At 41.3% G+C, this 15766-nt stretch overlaps 1 protein-coding gene across 2 annotated transcripts in view; it reads right to left on the bottom strand.

Annotated features, from left to right (window-relative positions):
* Nucleotides 1-15766, bottom strand: part of KCNAB1 (potassium voltage-gated channel subfamily A regulatory beta subunit 1) — a 1977401-nt gene that overhangs the window by 312743 nt on the left and 1648892 nt on the right. The gene's annotated exons all lie outside the window — the stretch shown is intronic.

Below are 15766 nucleotides of genomic sequence, written 5' to 3'. Positions count from 1 at the left end.
GTTGGTGCATATTCATTCCCACTGCGAGAATCTATTCAGAACAACTTCCTACTGAAGTGTTCACCCTCTTACACTGCAGATAAGAGGAAGTCCACATGAAGTCACTTCAGGGCTGAACAGGTCAGTCGGGACATTTGTAAATGCTTAAAATTATCTTTCCTGACTAAGACCTCCCTGGATGCCTTTACATTGGCCATGTCCTGCCTCTGAGAGGGTACCTCAAAATTCCCCTTCGTTTGAACATTGCTTAATCCATACTTCTTCCTAGATCCAAATTGAGGGATGCTACCACTCTGCCCTGGATTGGTAAAAGCCATTGGAAACGTTAACAGATGTTAACATAATGCTTTTCAAATTAAAACTCCAAGAAAGTTATGGTGGGTTTAATAAGGCTTGAAAATATAATTTCACCTGAAATGTAGGATAGTCCATTTGAGCCAAGTCACACTGCCCACAGTGCCACCTAGAAGCAATCGCTGGAAGTTCTCCTCCAGTTCTGAGCCACATCATCAAGGCCTTGTGGGTATGCAAATTAACCCAGATGCAAGCAATTTTTCTCCAGGAAATTGTATTTGTCTTAGTAGCCTGTGCTAGTGCCACTTTATACATAGCTTAATCAACCCAAAGCAGACATTTTGCAAGGCTGTTGTGACAACTAAATGCCCGGTTTTACCCTCATTAGGGATAATCAGTGCAATATACAAATAAAACCCCTGTGCTGCAGTCAACTGTATGGCTTAACCGACTTAATTAATATTACAATTACTCCAGACCAATCTTTTTGCAGGGATAGAGGTATGGGTACCACTAGACATCTGTATAATTTTAGCCTCCTCGTGCCAAATTAACTATTTAAGGGAGATGACATGAAAAACTGCTTCCTCGTGTTTTCAAGTGCGCATTAACAAGGTAAAGTCGAAACATACTACAGCAACATTCTTTGGAGACAAACTGCTAAATTATGAAAAGTAGCTTTTTTGCTTCTTGCATCAGGGGTCCATTTACAAAGAGAATAATATTAATGTGTGCTTACCTGATGCAAGTAGGCACTTAAACCTAAATACATGGGTGCTGTTCCAAGAAGGTATGTGAACCTTTCTCTGCTATTTGTAATGTTCTCTGAAAAATAGCCAGGCTATCTAATAGTCGCTGGCATGTCCATGTGTGGTGTAAAGTAGAAAGTATACATATGTGTTACTGTATGGATGAGAGTGATTCAAGTAGGCAACCTATGAGCGGTCAAGCACAACTAGATAGAAACTGCTAACACAATAAAGCATTTTAATAAAGTCTGAATCAGCGGACCTCAATTTCAAGCAGAATCCATTCATGTGAGCTCCTGAAATTTTGAAAAAAGTGTGTGGTGTCCCCTAGCAGATGGATAGCAGTCATATTCCCTGCGTGTTTTCTAATTAGGTTTTGGCCGAGCAGGTTTAACACATTAGAATTCATTACAAAAACAATGCTGGAATAAAAAAGACGCTTTCAGAGAGAAAAATAAATGTTTTACAACACTTTTCCCGCTCTGTTGTCCATTGATCATCTTATCTCATATATACATCATTAAACAATGACATCTGACTTATAGTACATAGTTCATAGGAATCTTCAATTTACCTGTTAGCCTATTTCAAACAAGAAAGGACTGCTTCCTTCCTGCTTGTAGGCTATTCACACTTTTAGAAATCTGACATCAAAAGGTAAAAACCTAAACATGTGAGGATAAAAGCTCCAATGACTTGTTAGAAGTTCAAACATGGGTTTTGACTGCACGTTTTGACTGCACAATTGTAACAAGCCTCACACTCTGATGTACAATGGCGCAGTACTATAGTCTGTAACTAGAGGTCTCTGTCGAACAATGCTTAGCAATTAATTTACAAGGGTGAAGTACTTTAGAATGCAACTTGAAGCATGCATTGCAAAAGGTTCATAAATGGTACATCATGTTGCCCTATTGCTATCTGTAATTGGACGTCTCCGTGTAGTAGTGGTCTTCAAACTGAGGGACTGGATCCCATATCTGGCCCGGATGATGTCCAGGGGATAGGTGTGTGGCTGTTTAAATAGGCAGTATAGTGTCTGCATTTAATAGAAAAGTTCTGGCATTTTAGGGACCTGACAGCAATTCTTTAACTCAATGGAGAACTCACCATACAAATAGGCTGGCTACCACTATTGTGGTGCACGACATATCATTACAATGTAAACCAGTAAACATATCATATTGTGCTATTTTACATGGGAAATAGGCTCTTAAAAAGAATATATATGGCCCATTAATTTAAAGTGTGATGTCATGAGTGTTGTCATGAAAAGTGTACCATTCGATTGCTACCCACAATTGGTAATTATTTGGTGTTTTGTAGTTTTTACATTTTACATTTTAACAAGAATGGGCCTCATTATGAGGTTGGTGGTAATTTGGTGCTAAATCCAATGAATCGATTACTGTTACCACCACTTGTCCCAGATCATCAGCATGGGATTACAAGTGGTGGTAATTCTCCATTTTTGGAGTTTATACGGCTCCATGGGGATTTGTGACCAATGTACAGCTGGCGGAATTACCGGCTGGAAAATCTGACCATTTTTGACAGTGAAGAGGAAGTATTCTATCCAACTTTCTGCTGGAGGTACGAGGATCGAAATTGGGATTTGTGAACCAGGAGCAAAAATCAGCTCCTGGTTATCCGGCATAATCAGTTAGGCAGGAGCCAACTCTGGGGAACCAGGAGCTAGTCCAGACTGGGCAGCAAATCTAACTTTGCGCAAGATGCAAAACTTTTGTCAATGTCATGTTATCCAATATGTTCTAAATGTTTCTTAAGTTTGTTCTTTATCGTTCTTTATATATATCCCCAAACATACGTAGCTAATATCTAATAGCTAGGTTTGTCTGGCACCACTTGCCCCAGGAGTCAAAATTAGCTGCTGGTAGCTGTTGGTTTCAAGCTACCCAGGCTCCCCTTGGCTATAACCAGGAGCTAAATAGCTCACAGCTCATGGCAATACCGAAACCTGAGGTAAATCATCCTTCAAACTCATAGTACAGCAGTGCGGTAATGCAGCGGTAAAGTGGCAGTAACTGAATGATCACTAGTTTACCATTGTTTTTACCCACACTTCCGTTCTTGTAATGAGGGCCATCAATGTCTCTTCAATGAAAGTTGATACATAGATAATGAATGAAGGCATGACAGGCTGAAAACCTATGCTCTAGAGTGTTGCCAAGAGCTTTGCTAGAGGTTTGGATTCATTCCGAGCCTACCAGTCAACACTTTTTAGTGTTGCATTTGTCAACCTCAGTGACTTTCTTGTCGTGACTAAAACCCGAGGTCCACCGCAGTGATGAAGCCTAATAAGGCTGAAACCTGTCTGGGGTTGCTTGTGACCTCGTGGTGCAGAGATGTCGCTGGGGTTAGACTGCTACGAGGTGTGCATTTAGGACCGATTTGCATATTGTGTGTTTCTCTTTCTGTAATCGGATGGCAGGCTGAAAAATAATGGTCTGGGGGGTTGTTCAGAACTTTTCCAGTGGTTTTTCCTTCAATGAAAACCTTCCCCCATCACTCTTTAGCATAGAGTTACTGAAATACAAATACTTAAGTCAAAAAATGGGGCTTATTGTTCAATTTTGAGCTCGTTGGAGCATGATCGTGTTCACTCAGTGAAGTCGTGGATTTACCACAGTGCCAACACACATCTAGTCCTCAGTCCTAAAACAGAATATAAGGACTGGTCCTTTCAAAGTTTTCTAAACTGCAGCACCAAAAGATAGAACCACCAGAGTCATGAAGACAAAGCTTGTGGTCTTACACAGTGCAGCAATATTACATGTGACAGTCGGAGCTCCTTTCGCTAATGTAGTTATTTAAAAAAATATGTATTTATTAGTACGACAGAAGAGGTTGAATGTTACATTCCCTATTACAGCACCATTTATGAAGTACATCATATTTGAAGAAACAGAAGCAGTTCTTTATCATAAGCCGTGAGAGGGCTTTTTATAGCGATAAACAGCCACGCGCCCATTCATTTCAATGGCTTGTCATGAATCCTCAGGGATTAGCCGCCATCTTGTTTGCTGCTGTCACGTGGGCTCACAAATCTTATCCAGGCAATGGCCTTGAACTGTCTGTGCTTCATTCTTTGCTGTCATGATGAACCTCTGATCAGAGAAGAAAGATGGGGGTGAGCCGTTTCCGGATCGATAAGGAATCCTATTGATAACAGCTAGCCCTGAAGTTATGATTACTCCATTCACTTTTTACAGCTTTACATATGGAATGAGAACGTTGTATAGATTCAATGTGCGGGACAGGTGCAATAGTATTGTGCAACAACCAATGAGAAAAATACAAACACATACAAAGAAAGTGTCAACATATATATATATATATCTATATCTATATATATATATATATATAGATATAGATATATATATATATATATCTATATATATATATATCTATATATATATATATATATATATACATTGTGTTCCCAAATTACTAGTTTTCCAAACCATTGAAAACTTTTCTTTTGTATCTGTAAACTCACGGGGAGAGAAAACATTGAGGAATAGCAGATCTTTCAGCAGCTTAAAGCGCACAGGACCAAGGTATTACGCACCGAAGTCCCTGAAACTAAGTAAGGGCCTTGATATGAGTACGGGGGTAAGGGTAACAAAAAAAGTGGGATTTTAAATACCAACTAATTATGATGTGGGACTGCATGTGACGTTTTCTTTGGGATCAGAATCCCTCCAGTTATATTCTATACCTTTGGACCCATTTATGGGTATCTTGTTTATTGTATAAACTTGTGGCATTTTAAATACCAGTGGTTATTAAAATAATCCTATGTATGAGTTGGGGTTGCATGTCATATTTTCTGTCTGGGATACATAGTAAGTATTGCATCGATAAATAGAAGCTATATACCATATGCAGATCTTTCTTAATACCACATGTGGTAATGATTCTGTCCGAAACCAAAGCACAATTAGCTGGTGTTTTAAAAATAGGAAGTAATCGAAATACCACATGTTTTACCATTGCTATACTCATAATGGGACACCAAGGTATCACACATAACAGGAGGGATTTCAGTCTTAAAACCGGGACCCATCCTTTATACCAGGGTTGTTCAACTCCAAGCCTCGAGGGTCAGAAACGTCGGATTTTGAGGATACCGATCATTAATATTCATGAGATAAATTTGCATGCAATGATTCCAAATGTAAGCACATTTTTGCTCATGAATGTTAATGAGGGATATCCTGAAAACCCGCCAGTTTAAATGAATGCAAATAATGTACTCAGAAGTAATACATTTCTTTAAAGCACATAAAAAAGACATAATTATGCAATCATACACTTCCCTAAATGTAATATAAAACATAGACTTAAAACTTAAAATACATCCTTAGTGACAGATAAAACAGAGAGTTCAACCTACCAGTTTAAGGTATCTTGGTCTACTATACCTTGTGGCATCGAAAACATGTGATAACTCTATGGTGATACTAGGTGAAATGCCGAGTTTAATAAACACCACCATGTCGGCAGAATTTATAATCCCATATTGAATTATATAGTATACAATTAATCTCTTCCTAATCTTGCAGTATAGTGGGCATTCGAGCGAGAAATGCTTGTCCTTTTCTTCTATAATATAAACATATGAACATTTGTTTTATGAGTTAGGGAGTTATTTCGCAAGTGGGAGAATGCTCAACCTAACGGTATTGTTTGCTCTCCCAACTAGATTTAATTAAGTACATCTAAGGGCACCCCCTGCCCAAGACACTAGAAAATGAATAGCAGACCTTTCTTTGCGTTTGGCTTCAAGAGAGTGGCACTCAAACGCAGGCGATGAGCGCAACGAATCCCAATGATTCCCAATGAATCCCAATGAATCCCAATGAATCCCAAAGAGCGTTTTCCTATGGGATTCGGCCATTACAAAATGTTTCTTTGAATCAGGCCCTTAATGCAATTTAACCATGTCCAAAGATGGCCATCCGTCATATTTGGTAATTCCCTACTACTTTTCATGAAAATTAAATGTTTCTTAAACGTTGAGGCGAAGCCAAAATAAAATAGGGCAGAACATTGATATATGCTGTAACATTTGTGGAAGCTAGACGCCCACTCAGAGGATGCAGGGTGCATTTGAAGGCTGCAGGAACAGCATACAATTTGTGGTATTCTCTCAAATGTCCACCACTTATAGCTGAATTTGGTCTAACTGCTGGCCAAAAAATTAAGTTTGACAAAAAGATTGCATTTTTATTTGTTAAAAAACCTTGTGGTCCTATGTGGGTTGGGGATGTAGGAGGTTTCCCCCCAAGCCTCACAAGAACAGGCGAAGTCGGGAGGGATGTTTGATTCCGAGCTGGAGATGTTCTTACAAAGGGGGTTATCCTCATTTTTTAGTCTTTAACATAAACAAATCCTTCAAGTATCAAGACATTATTCCCATTTGTGATTCAATAAATTCCAGTCAATTTTTCCACCTAAAATATATTTTTTTAATGTCCAATTCGACACTGTTTTTTTTTTTAAAAAAAGTCCGTCTGATAAAACTTTGCAATCAGATTAGTGTGGTTTTTCATAAAATAAATCCTACCACTAGACTGTGTTTACCGACTGACTACCATAAGCAGTCTGTCATTTAATAGCCAACCTTTAAAAATGCTTACACTACAAGGACGTCTGACATATCTATTCATAGCACCATTTCCTAATTACAATGGCACCTGGCTTTGCTTTGTCAGCCAATCTGGTTGCTCCGAACATGGGGTGTACCTGCTCATGCAAGCCCGTGTTCCCAGCTTCCGTATGGCTGTATTGCACCCTTCTCCGTCCACTAACTTAAAGCAGCCTTTCTTTTACACCAAAAAACCTAATATGCATACTTTCAGCTAATGTCACACACGACCCGCACTTAACAGCCCTCATTCATGTTTACTTCAGTCCCTTAATTTTTCTTTTCGGGTTTCATGGTCACATCCCGAACGTACTGCAGCCAAAGAGTTTTGGAAATAATCAAGGTTTTGGAACTAATCAAGGCCCCACTCATCACTCGGACTTTTGTGACCGAGTGCTGATGGTAATTAACACTTTCAAAATGGCTGCTAACCACGACTCAGTAAATGGCCCCTCTTCCCATGTCTTGTAGTCTGGGTTGGCGCACATTTGCGAGCCAGTTTGGACCATTACTTGGTGTTTGTCTCTTGCCTCTTTCTAGACCTATAATGAGAAAACGACATCACTAATCTTACTACAATTCAGTTGTGATGCCACCATGGGGCTAATTTTGAGACAGGTGCACCGGAAACACAATGCGTAAAAAGCTTGTGCAAGGCTTTTTACACATTGCGTTTCCGGTATGTCCCATTTTTATTCATTTGTATGGTTGAGAGGAGGGGCGGATCGTAACTTATGATTCTGCCGCTCCCCTCCTCTCCGCCATATAAATGCTCCAGCATGTGCGCCGGCATTGATGTTCATGCTGCAGCAAATACCGATGGCGTTCGCCAGCTTTTTGCACCAGGGATCCATTGTAAATGCTGCCTGTGAACATGGCAGGCATCTTTTATTCAATTTGCCTGGCAGAGCTAGGGGCAAAGGGCGGTATACCCGCTTGTACGTCGCTTTTTGCCCTACCATTTTGCACTCCGCTGTGAAAATGACCAAAATTCAGCGGCGGGGACCCGCTTACGTGGAAGCATCCATGTAATGGGTCGCTGGCGCCGAATTATGGGGAACTCAAAAATGAGGCCCAATGTCTGCTGCAAAAGCCAGCACACAGTGTGAAGAATTCTACCTGCCAATTAAATGCATCTGCAGGTTAGTGCGTGGGATGAGTGATGCATGAGAAGTGATGCACATGAAAGCATCAAAATCCATTACATTTGTGTTCCCTTACATCAAATTGTCTGGAAGGGAGGTGGTGCTGTGGCTGGCTATAGCGGTGCTCTCCAGTGCACTCTTAGTTTAAATGCCATGCCAATGATTTGTACCTTGATGATTGCACGCTGGAGAGGGTCAATTTTTTTAAATGTATCTCCAACTTTGAAATACAGCTGTACCTGACTGTAATTGTAACATAAAATCACAAGGTCTTCACAACAAGCATTGGCAATGGCAGCAGTTTGGGCTTTTGTGTAGACATGGGTAAGGCACTTGCCAGGCACTGCCGTAGTGGTATTAACTGGCATTGATGGTAACAGGTGCAAAATGGTGCTAGCATGCAGGTTTCTAATAGCAGTGCCTGGTAAAGACCTAGGACTTTTATACCAACCAAAACTCCTGGCTTTGGCAATGCTTGTTTTCAACAGGACTTCAGTGAAGTACACGCATGGTGATTATGAATCGAGTGGCTGAAAGCAGACCTAGGTAAGACATTTGTATTACACCAGTTGCAAATTTACAGCTCCAATTAAGGGCCTAAGTCATGGAATGTTTAGCATGGTGCAAAGTGCTTTGCACTGCCAACAAACACATTGAACCGGGCCTAATTCACAGAGTGATGAAAAGTGTATTTTTGCAGTGCAAAGTCACTTTGCACTGCAAAAGTACTCTTTGCACCGCAGTAGAAGGGCCTAATTTTAAAAAAAAACACTAAGTAGTGCAGACTTTAGTGTTTTTTTGTGAATTAGGCTAATTTTGCACTGTGCAAAGAGTAGTTTTGCAGTGTAAAGTGACTTTGCTCTGCAAAAATACACTTTGCACCACTCTGAATTATCCCTGGTTCAACATGTGTGCACCACACTAAACGTTCCATGAATTAGGCTCTAAGTAACTAACTCTCAGAATACTGCTCTGAAAATAAACGGGCAGGCACTTTGAGTCCAAAGTTTGATGGTAAGGCTTGACTAAAAAGCGAGCTCAAAGCATTCCCTTGAGGAGGTGTTAGAGTTGGCAAAGGCAGGACCAAGCCTTGGCCCGGGGCAGCTAATGCCAGCGCAACTAAGCAAATAACACCTACAAGTGGTGTGTCCCTCCTTAGATGGCAATTCTTCCCATTTCTCCACACATGCAATCGTTTTGTCTTACAGGTAGTGCAGAATCACCCAATAGGCCAAACTAAAAAGGTAGACAACCCTAGCAAAGAGCCTTGCTTTGACCCAAACCCCCACATACACATGTTCTGGGTCCCATGGAACCAAAATCCCCTTGATCGTGAGATTCTATAGGTGAAGGATTCAGGGATTCCTTATGGATTCTTGGCACCCCACACAAGGATCCCATTGCAGTTCTAAGAGCCAGCTACAAAAATGAAGTCGCCGTTAGAAAATGGAGCCTGGCTTCAGGACTGGCTGGAGTGGTCCCTTTGCAGCTATGATTGTCACTTGCCAAATAGCTCCTCCCCAAAATTGTGATTGTTTTTTGTTGTCCCTACACATTAAGAATGCTCTAAAATGAAGAAAAGAAGCAGTGAAATCTACATGCGTGTCATGGCTCGCTTAGGCCCTAATCCTTAAACTGGATGCCCACACACATACAACAATCGCACACCTTTAGGCAAGAGCTGCAGGCACTGCCAAGAAGTGTGGATGACAAACATTTAATGAACACTGTTAACACCGGTGTTCTTAAGTTGCTGCTTCTCTCCTTCACTAAATTCTTGATATCATTTTTAGAAACTTAAACACTGATTTCTCAGAGAAAGGGGCAGGAATTCTATTAGCGCATGACACTTTTCCTAAGTATGTGAAAATGAAAGTCATTCAGTGAGGTGTGCTGAATAAATGTCAGTGCCCTACGGAAAAATAAACTGGTATGTGCTGGAAGATAACATGAACAGGGTTTCCACAGATATCTGTAAACGATCAGCAGTGTATCACTAAAAAGTAGCAAGCATTGAGTCCCAATAAATGAACTTTGGAGATTTTTTATACAAAGACATTGCTTATAAAGCAAGTGGCTGCAGGCATACATGGATAAGACATTTTTATTACCCCAGGAACTTTACTGAAATTAAGCCAATTGTCTTTAAGAAGACTACTAAAAAAGTAACAATCGCTACGTCATAAGAGCACACAGTTTGATGTTACAGCACAATAGAGCTAACTCTAGAGATCCTGGGTGTGTGTGTGTGCTTAGGGTGGGAGGGGCAGGTCATGGGTAAAATGCCCATAGGGATTTGCACGGCTATGGGTGGTCAATGGGTGGGTTAAAAGCAGGAGAATACAAACAGGCTGGGTAGCCTTCGCATAGTTCATCACCCTACTATCTGTATTCCTATGCCAATAGGTCTGGTGTACAGATGAACTTTTACCTCCCTGGTGTATTCTTTAGTTTAAAAAATGTAATGACGGCTCCTGCCGAGATCAGAGGACTGCCACATTTGGATCTGTTATGCAGAGGGACAGTCTATGTGATATCAAAAGATCTCTGCGTTTATGATGTTACAGCTGGCTGTACTTGTTCCCCATTTGAAGTTCCAGCTCTAAGGAAAGTTACCATGCCCAATTAAATAACTGTAATTATTCTCTGTGACGCATACTCTGTAGCCTACAACGCTTGAGAGGCAAGCAGAATTGTATAGCAAGGAGCACGCTTCTTGGGTCTTTCGAGAAACCTTTGAATATTTGTACTAGCGTTTGATTAAAAAAAACTATTACCTTTAGAAAGTAGGAAATAATTGACAAGCAAATAATAGGAGATAGCAATGGGCTGTGGGTTTAAATCCTGATTACATGAAGCAACAAAGAAATATCTGCAAGGTTCGAAAATGAGGGGAGCTCAGAGCTATTTAGCTCCTGCTTGTAACCTAGAAGAGCCTGGTTCGTTTTCACATCAACAGCTACCAGGAGCTACTTTTGCCTCCCCAGACCAATGGATGCTGTACACACACACCTACGTGAATGTAACTCTGCTCATTTGGGGCAATCTATAACTTAAAAATAGGACTCATCGATGTGACATTTAAAGCGCAAGCAGCCGTAAATAATTGACATTGTGATAGGATTTCATCTTCTGTGGAAGTTCAATTTGCAGAATGCTATGTACTAGCTTCTGGTACCCCAGCCGCAGCTCCTGGTCCCTGGTTAATGCTGGAGACCCAGTAGCTGCTTTTAGCTCCTGCTGATCCAATCTCAATTTCGATCCCTGTATCTGCCATTCTTGGATGTGGTGTCATTGGATCTTCCATCCAGAGACGTTTTTATGGGAGGGCAAAAGGGGCACTTGCCCCGGGCCCCCACCTTGGAGGGTGGCCCACAAGGCTGCCTGATCTAAAGAAGTAAGATTCCATTGTTTAGCACATGCTAGGATATTTCATGGCATGCTGCTGAGGCTCTAATCCTATTGCCTGTCTGTTTTGATAAGTACATTCTGCCTTGATCAATTCATCATGTAATGCTTTCTGTGTTCGCTGTGGTATAAACAGTCCGTGTGTTCACTACTGCACAACTCATGTAGCATTCTTTTCTTCCTGAGGGAATTATGTTGATCGTGTGCAATAACCAAAGCTGAAATTCATATTGAGAAATTGAGTGCCACAAAGGTTCAGAAATTAGCTCAGTGTCTTAAGCACTCATTGCAGAGATATGTGCTCATATACAAAATTAGAATAGCACATTCCAGCAAGGCTGACTGAGGCTTTCCTATGTCTGAAGTTTATAAACCTGCCTGCATATGTACTTGATTTTGCAGCACAACAGGTGCTATTATCAGCAATGTACCTGCACCAGATAGAGGTTACTATAAAAAAGAACATGTCATCCTTATGGTGAAGGTCTCAAAATTGGTTTGCTCAGTTGGGGTGTTGTAAAACCTAGGCAATCACCTCCATCGATGAGCATAAACTGTTAGTCCAAGAGGTGAATAAGTATCCAAATTGAACACTGTGGAACCAAAGTGTTCATGCTTGTATCCTGGCTTTGCCAGTAGACAATACAGTGATCCTGGTCAAATCATCGAATATCTCTTACATGACTGCGCTGTCTTCTGTGAGGTTTGCCTTCTCTCATGCTGGTGGCATCGTTTAGCCCATGACTTGATCTTTTTTCTTATGTAGGCCATTTGAGTGGAAGGGGTGGTAGGCAGAAGAGAGCGGACCAGATGTTGTAGGCCGCGGGCAAGCATATTTTAAGGTACAGAAAGAGCTTGTGGTAATTGTGTTCCTCTCTGCGCCAGGCTAGTCCAATAGCAATTCTTTGGTCTGTCGCTACTCCGGGTGCACTAATGGTTTATACAACCATTAAACTGTGTTACCAAATTGTGTGCTACTTAACTTATGTTTGTGAGAACAGTTTACTTTGAGCCCAAGTTTGATAAAGAGCGAAGTCGGCTCGAAACTAATGGGGCACACTTTCAATAAAGACACCATATAACATTTCTAGGTACAATACTTAATTTCGACTGATCTTGGCACAACACCCAGGGCAACCAGTTACAAGCCTGTTTTAGGTATGCTCATTTGGCACATAAAATGGTGTGCTTTTTCGTGAAAGGCAAAGGTTTTTCTTCAATTTCACAGCCAGTGTTTTGGAAGTATTTAAAGCTTTAAAATACAAAAGACAAACCTAGATTAAATCTGTTAAATCACATCATTTGGTATGCTGGTACCTACACACTTCCCATGATGATGGAGAGCATGAAGCTAGAATAATTGCCATTTTGTGAAAAACACCCTTCTATAATATTTTGTTTTTAAAAATGATCATGATTAGAAATGTGATGTGTGCATTTTCCAAGTTTCTTTTATAAAATGAGATTATTTTAGTTCATGGTAAGAACTGGAAAAGAAAGTGTTCAAATGCAAAAATTGCAGAGTTGGCACAAATCCCAGCTTCACCCCATAACCTATGTGAGATCCTGGGCATCTCATTTAATCTTGTATTGCCGAACCTCTGAACATTGCCAGTCCCTAAACCTTTCAATATTGTCAGCCCCCAGAGTGATTTCCTTTTCAGGGTATGATCTTCAAAAAATCCTCACTCATTCGTTCACTGGCTAGAGTGTTGCTTCCACTATAATAGTGAGCATTGACATATATTGCACACCGCAGGTATGTGTTCTTTTGATATCTATGGCAACACTATTTGAAAACTATGTCCCACTTCTAATTTCAGTCTGTCTGGATATAGCTACCCTCCAGGTAGCTTCTAATCTACATCCACTATCCATGCTATACTATGGGTAGCTTTCGCTTTCCTTCCAATTGGTCTCCTCTATCCATGTTTGTGCACTTTTGCATTCTATGAGGCAGCTAATGTGAGTTCTCTGCTTATTCTGGGCTGAATGTACCTTTTACATACAGTCCTGCATTAATGCTAGAGGCTGCATACCTTTCCTGGATGCTATTGATAAAAAGTACCCTGCAGCTATACTAGAACAGAAGTAACCTCTTTGTAGACTGCTAATGTTGGCCTTCAAAAGCTACCTGTTTATCATTCTGATTAGTGCAAGAATGAAGAGGATTTGGGGATTTAAACAGGAGTAAACATGCCTATTTTGAAAACTTCGAGGCAGCATATCAACCTATACGTTATAGGTTATTATCGCGACGAGAGGGGCTGGAGGGGTGCGACCAGATATTCTTGATCACTTTATTCCTTTGGTGGAGGGAGCCCCCAAAGATGTTCATGCCCAGGGCCCCAACAGTGCTTAAGATGGCCCTGCTTCCATCAGCTGTTAAACCTTTGTCAGTAATTATTGATTTCATTATGGGAAGGCACCCAGATATCAGAATCACACTGAAAGTGTCACATGCAAAAGCCGGCGGAGCGACTATCGGGACCGTTTGTGCATAGATGGTACTTCATTCTTTTTTGATGGTCAAGAGGGTTTAACAAGTCTTCATATGGGACAGAAAGCTGGTGTGGAATAAGAGCATATTTTTAGATTAGTTCATGGAGATGCTTGTCATTTTCTTTGAAGTAAATATCTATTATTTATTTATTTGCATTTTTAAAGCGCACATCAACCCATAGGCATCGTGGCGCTGATTAGCATTCTTTTGGAGATGTCTGCGAGCGTGCATCATTCATAGAACTGATCTTTGAAAGATTGTTAATGCTGAGAGGTAGGCATTATTGTCCTTGCATTGTGCACATTTGCAAATGAAAGTAATTGATGGACAAACATTTACTTTTGTCAAGCGGGTGTGCAGATTAGAGTGGTTCATCAAGGGCCACAAACATGTCTGATTTTAATTATATCCATTGTGAATATTCATCAGAAATATGTACATACAATTGGGCCCAAATGGGAACTCATTTAAATATTTGCAGCCTCATTTTAAATCCGGCAGAGTGGTAAATCGGGACATAAAAGAAAGGCATAATGGACTTCATTAGAAGTTTGGTGGTATTCCGGCGATAAATCCGTTGGACTATGGCCAAACAGAATTACCGTCAGCGTCACTTGGTCTGGAGCATTTACAGCTGTATTGTAGGCGGTGTAAATTCCCATTTTTTGGAGCCCATTGGACTCCATAGCGATTTCAATGGAGTTACCACTGGCAACAGATAATTCTGCAGATTTTGCCCATTTTCTGGTGGTAAGGTGGTGAATTCTCTTCCAGCCTTATGTCGGAGGAAAATCCTCCACCTCACTGCCAAACCTGTAATATGGCAGTGTGGTAAAATGGCAGTAATTAAATTACCACCACATTACTGCTGTTTTTTACCACACCGCTGTACTTGTAATGAGGCCCAATGCTTTTATTCCTTAATTTACCCCTCTGCCTCATTTTGCAGCAGTGACAAGACAGAGGAGCGGTACAGAGCAGAAATACGACCTCGGCTGTAAATTCCTCCTTCTGGTCAGTGTGTTTCATTTCAGGTCGGCATGGAATTTTCATGCAGGCATGAAGCAAATGGATTCCTGTGGAATACGTCTTGTAAAAACTGGCAGATTACGTAAGAAGACATTAATAAATGCCACCTGCAAAGTTTCATTTGAAGACAGCATTTATATCTTCACAAGACAGAGTGGAATTGTTGTCCCCAGCTCACGTATAAGGGATAGAGTTTACTTTAAAAGAGGTATAGTGGCTATGTCCCTTCTAAGCAGCAGAGTGCCCCTCTTGCTTCCAAAGCATCTAGTTCCCCTCACAATTCTAAGGGATTAAGTGTCCAGTTCCCTCTCCAGGTTGTAGGATTATAGCGCCCTACTCGATCTGCCACAGTCTCTTAGATATACACCCCGCGCACTTTCAGAGTCCTAGATATTCTCACCCTCCACTGGGTCACGCTGAAGAGCAATTTTCTTCTATTAATCCCTTAAGTGCTAAGGGCCAGTATGTTTGTCCTGAATTCCCATAAGAAATCATTGTAGGCTCCATCGACTCCCTCAGTTAAGTGATGTCTTGGGAGGGTCATGTCTCACAGATTTCTCTCCTTCAACACCATCTCAGGGGCCTTAGATAACTCTAGTTGGCCTTCTTTTGTAAGGATGTTCTGTCCTCTGAGCTCCCTATGGCCCCTCAGATGTATATGTCCTCTCTGCAGACTGTAGGCCCTCGGCTGCCTCCTCAGATCCTCAGATGTCTGTGTCCTATCAGCAGGCCCAAGCCCCTCGGCTGGCTCCTCAGATCCTCAGATGTCTGTGTCCTATCAACAGGCCCTAGCACCTTGGCTGGCTCCTCTGATCCTCAGATGTCTGTGTCATCTCATCAGGCTCTAGAAACTCGGCTGGCTCCTCAGATCTTCAGATGTCTGTGTCCTATCAGCAGGCCCAAGCCCCTCAGCTGGCTCCTTAGATCCTCAGATGTCTGTGTCCTATCAGCAGGCCCGAGCCCC

This window comes from Ambystoma mexicanum, chromosome 10, assembly GCF_040938575.1.
Source record: "Ambystoma mexicanum isolate Mex_15411 chromosome 10, UKY_AmexF1_1, whole genome shotgun sequence".
NCBI classification, from domain to species: domain Eukaryota; kingdom Metazoa; phylum Chordata; class Amphibia; order Caudata; family Ambystomatidae; genus Ambystoma; species Ambystoma mexicanum.
This window is presented reverse-complemented; position numbering and strand designations above follow the sequence as displayed.